The sequence below is a fragment of the Salvia miltiorrhiza genome, chromosome 3, assembly GCF_028751815.1.
Source record: "Salvia miltiorrhiza cultivar Shanhuang (shh) chromosome 3, IMPLAD_Smil_shh, whole genome shotgun sequence".
In the NCBI taxonomy this organism is placed as follows: domain Eukaryota; kingdom Viridiplantae; phylum Streptophyta; class Magnoliopsida; order Lamiales; family Lamiaceae; genus Salvia; species Salvia miltiorrhiza.
This window is the reverse complement of record NC_080389.1, coordinates 29,457,664-29,465,871: the sequence shown is the minus strand read 5'-3', so window position 1 is coordinate 29,465,871 and position 8,208 is coordinate 29,457,664. Positions and strand designations below refer to the sequence as shown.

The 8,208-nt window shown below is 42.6% G+C and overlaps 1 non-coding gene across 1 annotated transcript; it reads right to left on the bottom strand.

Moving 5' to 3' along the window:
* Window positions 1–7,214: 7,214 nt before the first annotated feature.
* On the bottom strand, window positions 7,215–7,321 carry LOC131019283 (small nucleolar RNA R71). Its single transcript, XR_009100202.1, has one exon. It is a non-coding gene; the product is annotated as a small nucleolar RNA R71 (small nucleolar RNA).
* Between the last annotated feature and the right edge of the window lie 887 nt (window positions 7,322–8,208).

The following is an 8,208-nucleotide window of genomic DNA, read 5'->3' as shown; positions in this document are numbered from 1 at the left end:
CAACTAAATTGTTCAATGTAAAATTCTTATCCCTAGTCATTCTCCACTTCCATGGCCACTTCGACTCTGAAACGGCAAGACTGAAAAGATAAGGGGTGAGCATATTGAAAATATACTCAGTGAGGAACATAACGAAAAATATTCATATACGTCACATATATAATCAAATCACGCTATTATACTTACAAACATACGCCAAGAGACCAGAACCCCTTGACAAACATAATCATAGTTTGAGTCGATGGCTTAAGTCTCATGACCAAACACATACATAGATCAATGGCTTAGGTCCCATGATCAACTTATCAACATAGATCAATGGCTTAGGTCCCATGATCGCACATAACATCATAGATCAATGGCTTAGGTCCCATGATCACACATAATAACATAGATCAATGGCTTAGGTCCCATGATCAACTTATCAACATAGATCAATGGCTTAGGTCCCATGATCGCACATAACATCATAGATCAATGGCTTAGGTCCCATGATCACACATAATGTTGGGAACCTTGTGGAATATCCTAACCCTTGTTTTGATGATACCAAAATTCATAGGACTTAAATGTAATAGACTAGAATCGTTTTGAACTCAAGTGTTAGAGTTCGTTTCTAGTTTAGTTGCGGTGTCGAAGACTGAAGACTGAAGACTGAAAAATGAAGACTGAAGACTGAAGACTGGAGTTACCAACTGAAGTGTCAGTTGAAGAATCAGTTGAAGACTGATTATTTAATGCGCGCCATAGACTGATACTAAAGTCAAGTATCAGTTGAACATTCCTCCTAGGACTGATCTTCCAACGTTCAGAGGAAGCCACGTACGCTCAAAGTACAGCCGCATTAAATGCAGAGATATCTCAATATCTTATCTCTGCAGAGGTCATTCCTATCTGGTGGCTACTTTTCAGAGATGTCACATCTCCTGTCCTTCAAAGAGAGCCGTTTCCACACAGACAAGGAACCTCGAAGATTGAAGCCTCAGCCCAAATTCGAATTGCTCTCCAACAGAAGAAATCTTGAGGACGATTTACGCCAACGGATCTATTCAAGAGTTCTCCTACAAATAGCGCTCGAGGATCACTTCAATCTTCACCGATTCAACGACATAAGCTGAAGCTCTGCCGAAATAGCTACTCAGCCTAAAGCTTAACCACTCAAAGCTTGAATCGAAGAAGAGAATTCCAAAGCCAAAATCAGTCACTGCTGATTACATACATTATCTTAGACCCTAGGCATATATCTGTGTACCCAGAAGCCAAAGGTCAAACTTGCTTCAAAGAACTTGTTCTTTGTAAGTATAGTTGGCACTCGTTTAAACCTCTCCCCCATAAGAGTGTTTGAGTGACTCGGAGTTCAGGAAGGTACTCTGAACTCTGAAAGGGAAGTCTGAGCACGAGGTGTGCTTAGCAGGGAAATCCTACGCGAGTTGTGTAGGTGCTGAAATCCTACGCGAGGTGTGTAGGTGGGGAAACCCTACGCGAGGTGTGTAGGTGCTGAAGAGAGTTTATCTTCAGTTTACGGTTTGCAGTGCACCAAGCAAGCACTTGCGGAGTGGATTGTTGGTCTGATCAACTAGCCGTGGATGTAGGAAAGAGTTTTTCCGAACCACGTAAAAGTCTCTATGTTATTTACAGCTTTCAGTTTTACATTCATAACTGTGCTATTTCAATTGATAAAACTGAACACTGACTAACAGCAAAGAGAAACCCTAATCCAACTATCTGCTCCACTGAGGCTATTTGAAACTAAGTTTAATTTCCGCTGCGTATGATATCAATCTGACTCACTATCCTCTGATAGTAAGGAAGAGAGATATCATCTTCATCTTTGCAAACACGATTGAAGCCCTTACGTGGATCAGTTAAGTTCTAGTGACTTAACTGATAACTCTTTACTGAAGAGCTTTCAGTATCAGTCGTCAACCCTGTTGGTCAAAACTAATTTCGGTTAAACAGGTGTCTGGTTTGCATGCAAAGTTTCTTTTCTATCTCTGACTGAGATCCCTCTGATTGAGGTCGGTAGATAGTTAAAAATAGCCTATAGGTGTATTCCCCGCCCCATACACCTATTCGAGACCCCCCGGACCTAACAATTGGTATCAGAGCAGGTTGTTCGCAAGAACTATCTGTCTCTGACTAGTTCCTACTTGAACTAGATCCTTCTTCTTAAAGGTCTCGAAGAAGTTTTACTCTTTCTTATTTTTGTGCTTGCTATTTGCTCTATCTGCTGTTGTCTGTTCTCTCTTTTTTGATGGAGACTAACCACAGCAGATTATCTTCTCTACCTATGTTTAGTATTGAAAAATACGACATATGGAAGTTTCGGCTTGAAAGCTTCCTCACCGCCCAACATTGCAGAATGTGGGAAGTCATCACCAGGGGTCCGATCATCATCACCGAAACTGTAAAAAGTGTTCCTAATGACATCCGTCAGGAACCTTACGATGAGGACCAGCCCAAGTCAAAGGCAGACTTCACCACAGAAGAAAGGAAGCAAGATGAGTTAGACAACCTCGCCAAAAGCATCATCTCCGGCACCGTTCCCGACAAGCATGTCGTGAAGATCATCAAGTGCAGAACAGCAAAGGAGATGTGGGACATTCTGGAAAGAATGTGCGTAGGTTCTGAGGAAATCAAGGAGAATAAGCTATCCATAGCTTGCCAGAAATTCGACTCCTTCCTCATGCTCAAGAATGAATCTGTCGAGGAAATGGAACAAAGATTCAATCTTATATTGAATGAAGTTCAATCCATTTTCCAAAGACAAATACACTCAACGAGAAATCAACCTGGAGATTCTTCGAGCACTGCCACGTGGAGAATGGCAGATCTACTCAGTCGCTCATCAGCATAAGCCAGGATTCAGTCAGCTCCCGACAAACAAGCTTTTCTCCGATCTCATGGCAAATGAGTTCGACCTTCTGAGAAATCTTGGCAACAAGAAGGCTGGAGGATCAGACGAAGATGGTCCATCAACCTCAAGAGGAGTTGCACTAAAGGCCTCGACCAGAGAAGGCAAGAAGCAGATCAAGGAGCCAACGGAACTCAACCCTGAGGACTTCTTCAGTCAATATGCCTTGTTGACTGACAGATTCAACAAGATGGAGTCCAAGTTCCGGAAGTACAAAAGGTTCCACAAGCAGCACTACAAGGGAAAAGAAAGAGAAGGGGACTCCAGACATTCCACAGATCGAAGCGGAGAAAGGAAGTCAGCCGCTTACGACATCAAAGAATTGGAATGTTTAGGGTGTAGAAAGAAAGGGCACTTTCGACATGAATGCCCTGATTTGACTCCAGCTGAGCGCAGGGAACTGAAAGCGAAGAAAGATCGCAGATCTTCGAAGAAGAAAGCAATGGTTGCTGATGATGCTGACTCTTCCAACGACACATCAGAATCATCCGACTTCGACAGTTCCAGCTCAGATGATGAGAGCCGAGCCCTGATGGCCAATGAATCAGAAAGTGTAGCTGACAACAGCTACGACAATGGAATGAATGGCCCAGAGGTAAAATCTCTCACAAAAACTCCATATACTGATAACTTCCTGATGCTTTCAGGAGACCACTCAGAATCTGGAGATAGCTCATCCTTTGAAACTGACGAGATTGATCAGCTCCTGACTGATCACTGTCAGCTGAGGAAAATGTTCAAAGATCTCCTCAAGCAGAATCAGAAAATGGACAAGGAGATCAATGATGAACGAGCTAAACATCAGACAATCATCTACTTTCCGGATGAAACTTGTCTTGATCAGCTAATCATGGAGAACAGTCGACTGGAAGAAGAGCTCAGAGTCTCCAACTCAGAAGGTGAAAGAGCATCTCATGAAATCAAGAGGCTCAATCACAAGCTGGAAGAAACAGTCAAGAACTGCATGATGCAGTCTCCCATGATGAGCAACTTTCCATCGAAAAGACTGGTCAACAGCATCGGAGGAAAGGTTGCAGCTGCCAAAGGAAAGGATATCATGATCATCTCTAAGAATGATCCTTCTGAAATCACAACCTCAGAAGAATCAAGAGACCATGATATGGATGAAGTTCACAAGCGCAGACTGATGGCCAGATCAAATGTTCCACCTCCACGAAGCTACAGACGAGCTAAGAAGGCTCCCAACCAGATCATCTTATTGAAAAGGCTGGAAAGGGGATTTCAGTCAAAGATCCGGGAAGGAACATCAGGAGCCAAGAAGAATCCTCCTCATCAATCCAGGGGGAAGAAAGGCCACATCAGTCAGAAACTGACATCCTCAGTTCAGTTTCAGAAGGAACAACATCCATGGAGATCAAGCAATGCTGAGTCCAGTCGAGCCATGCCACTTCCTCGACGACAAGCCACTGGACGTCAGACAAATCTCCATAAGTCTGCAAAGACTAAAGTATCTCAAGGAAGATACTTCGCCGAGCAAAGAAGACCTCAACCACTCATCAGACAGAACTGCTACATGAGTGAGGCCTTCAAAAGGATTTCTCAACAGAAGAATGCTCATGTGCCACCTGAAGCGCCAACGACATCGATCAGACATCCAAAAATGCGCAAAAGATCAGCCAGACCAATTCTGAAGCAGATTTGGGTTCCAAAGGGAACTCGAACTAACATTGAAGGACCCAAAGCTTGATTGGGTGCCTGAAGCAACTCTTCCTTGCAGGTCAATGTCAGGAAACATAAAAAGAAGGAAGAGGCCAAAGCTTCAATCAGAACGTGGTATCTGGACAGTGGCTGTTCGAAGCATATGACGGGCTACAAAGAATATCTATCCCAGTATGTTGAGAAAGCTGGATCCAAAGTTGCATTCGGAGACAACTCGATTGGAGAAACAAAAGGCTACGGTGTGCTCAACATGGGTAACGCCAGTATCAGTAATGTTAGCTTTGTTTCTGGTCTTAAACATAATCTGTTGTCTGTGAGTCAATTTTGTGACAGTGGTTTTGATTTATGCTTAATTTACTATATTTTTAAGGGTTTGTTTGTGCGTATTTTAAGATAATCTTCTGGAAATTGGTGCGTTTATGGTGTATTTTATGTTTTGCAGGAGATTTAGGCTTTCGAGATGAAAGAATGCAATTTTGGATGATTTTGGCGTTTTCTAGGTGTTTTGGTCTTCAGAGCATAGAAATCATCATTCCTCTGGAAGACCAGAGAAATCAAAGCCCAGATCAGCGAAGTCGAAAGCCAGAGCAGAGAAACCAATCGCTAGAGAAATCAACATATCAGAGCAGAGGAGTCGCCATTCCAGAGGAGTCGATGCCAGAGGATTCGCTTCCCCGCTGCCAGAGCGGAGAAATGCCAGAGCAGAGGTCCATTTCTCTGGCGCAACCTATTCCGCTGGCGAGGTCAGAGAAATCACCTATTCCTCTGGCAATACCATTCCTCTGGCGATAGCAGAGAATTCGTCATTTCTCTGGCGTGACCCGTTACCCTGGTGACATCCATTCCTCTGGCGAGAGCTGCGAAGTTGGCGATTGGTAGGAGTATTTTCCAGAAGCGCACATCCAGCTGGAGAGTTGCCTTATTTCACACGATTCTATTACCATTAGAATTCTACTTTGCATGGCAACTTTCATGGTGATCCGAAGGAAATCTGAAGCTTATAAATAGGTCCTCTTTTGACCTATAGAGGACACACACATCCGAGAACCCTAGCATTTATACTTTAGTTTTTCTAGCATTAGATTTTTATTGCTTTTCCGTTTTCAAGGCTTGGATCAAGTTTGAAGATTCAAGTCGCTACTTCAGTTTTTTCATTCGGTTTTTATACAATTCAGTTTTTACAATTGCGTTCTTTTTAATTATGTTTAAGTTTTATTTTGCTATGTCTGGCTAGTTTCCTTTAGCTGATTCTAGGGTTTGTAAATAGTTGATTGAATTTATGTGATTTATTTGTTAATACCTTTGTGCCTTCCAACTTGTGATTCATGATTCCTGGTGCTTAATTTCTTGTGAATTATTTGGCCAATAATTTACATGTCTAGTTGTTCAGTTTGAGTCTTGAATGCGATAATTGTTCAGCCGATTCAGGAATGCATGTTATAGTAGTAGCCTTGACACTTGAATGGGATAGGTGAACTATAGGGAGCTATTCTTTGTGTACGCTTGGGAGTTAATTTATTCCTTGGAGTCTTGAATGTGAAGGGGGGTAAATTAATCTACTTTCATAGGTGTTCGTTAGAGAAGCTTGTGAATAGTTTTGTGATCTCTCATCAGGGTTGGATTAAATTGGTACATAGGATTAATAGATTTATTGCATAGATTTAGTTAATGAATTTACTACCCTAGGATCAGTTGTCTTTCATATTTGATTCTTCTACGTGCTTTTATTTACTACTATTTGAGTTTAGTGTTAATTAAACCTTCCTACTTTCGTTTGCCTGAATATTACTAGAGTTTAATTAGGATTACTTAGAGTGATTCGTTATAATAGTCCCTGTGGATACGATACTCGGTTACTAATTATTTGCTACAATTGCATCGTGTTAGTTGCGATATTTGTTGCTAAGAAATTAGTGATCAACTTTTTGGCGCCGTTGCCGGGGACTATTTAGAATTGACTTTAATATTTCTGATTAGACTTAAGCATTATTTCAGGCGTTTTAACTAGTTTTTAAATTTCTGTTTTTGTTTGTTATCTCAGGCGTGTATGATCACGAGATCCAAAGGAAAGGAACATCTAGTGCCTTTGAACTTGGAAATCGAAAAGCAGTACAAAAGAGACAACCGCGAAAAGAATAAGCAAGCAATGGCAGAGCAACAAAATAACATGGACCTTGAAACTCTTGTGCGAGCCGTGACACACCTTCAGAGGCAGCTAGACGAAGAGAGAGAGCGCAACCGGGCTCCTCCACCAGAGCCACCACTGAATCATATGTATCAGCCTCGGGTTGATCAATTTCAAGGAGGCAGATGGGGACCAACTGTGCAGGCCAACACATTCGAGCTGAAGCCGGGATTGATAAACATGGTGCAAGCTGAGCAGTTTAGTGGAGCGGCTTCTGAAAATCCGCATGCTCACATTACCCAGTTCCTAGATATCTGCGACACCATTAAGCAGAATGGAGCGCCACCTGATGCCATCAGAATGAAGATGTTTGGATTCTCTCTTAGGGACAGAGCGAAGGAGTGGTTCAAGAGTCTGGACAGAGGTGCTATTACTGGATGGGAGGATTTGTGTAGAGCTTTCCTAGCAAAATACTTTCCTGCCTCTAAAGCTCAGAAAATCATTGCAGAGATTTCTCACTTTTCCCAACTAGGAGATGAGACCATTCATGATGCCTGGGAAAGATTTCGTGAGCTGCTCAGGAACTGTCCACAACATGGTTTCACGGAGGATCAGCAAATCATTCACTTTTATAATGGTTTGACTGGTCTGACAAAAAGTATGGTGGATGCTACTGCAGGTGGATGTCTTCTCCATAGAAATACAAAGGAGGCTTCTCGTGTGATAGAAGAGATGGCCTCCAACAGTTATCAATGGCCGAATGACAGAAATTCTATGAGAAAAATTGCAGCTGTAAACGAGGAGAGAGATGATTTTAAAGAGAAATACGAAGCTCTTCAAAAGCAGTATGAGTTGGAGAGAAAAGCACTGCTAGCCAAAATCCCTCAGCAGCCGATTTTATCCGATGTGGCACAGTCTGAAGATGCTAATTTTGTCCAGCGGCAGTACCAATTCCATAGGCCAAACTATCAGGGACATCAGGGTGGAAATCCCCCGTATCATCCAAATAATAGGAATCATCCAAATTTTTCCTATTCAAATCCCAACAATGCTTTGCAACCTCCACCAGGATTTTCTGTTTCTAGTGGGGGAGTAATCAATGAGCCAAAGAAAGATTCAATGGAGGAAATGATGAAGCAAGTATTGGTAAAGGTCACCGAGATGGAGTCAAACTCGGCAAACTTGGGAACCAAAATGTTCAGCATGGAGCAAAATGTGTCAGCACTGTCCAAGCAAGTGCAGATATTGGAGACTCAAGTTGGTCAGATGGCCAACCAAGCAGCTGCGCAACACAAGCCAGGCCAATTTCCTAGCAACGCTCAGTTCAACCCGAAGAGCCAACATCAACAGCCTCAGCAAAATCAGCAATGTCATTCCATCCGGGTGGTTGATAATTCAGTTGAGGATGAAGAGCAGCGGAATCATGCAGAGCAGAGGAATCGTACAGAGCAGCGGGACGGCAGGGACGGCAAGGATGGCAAGGAAAAAA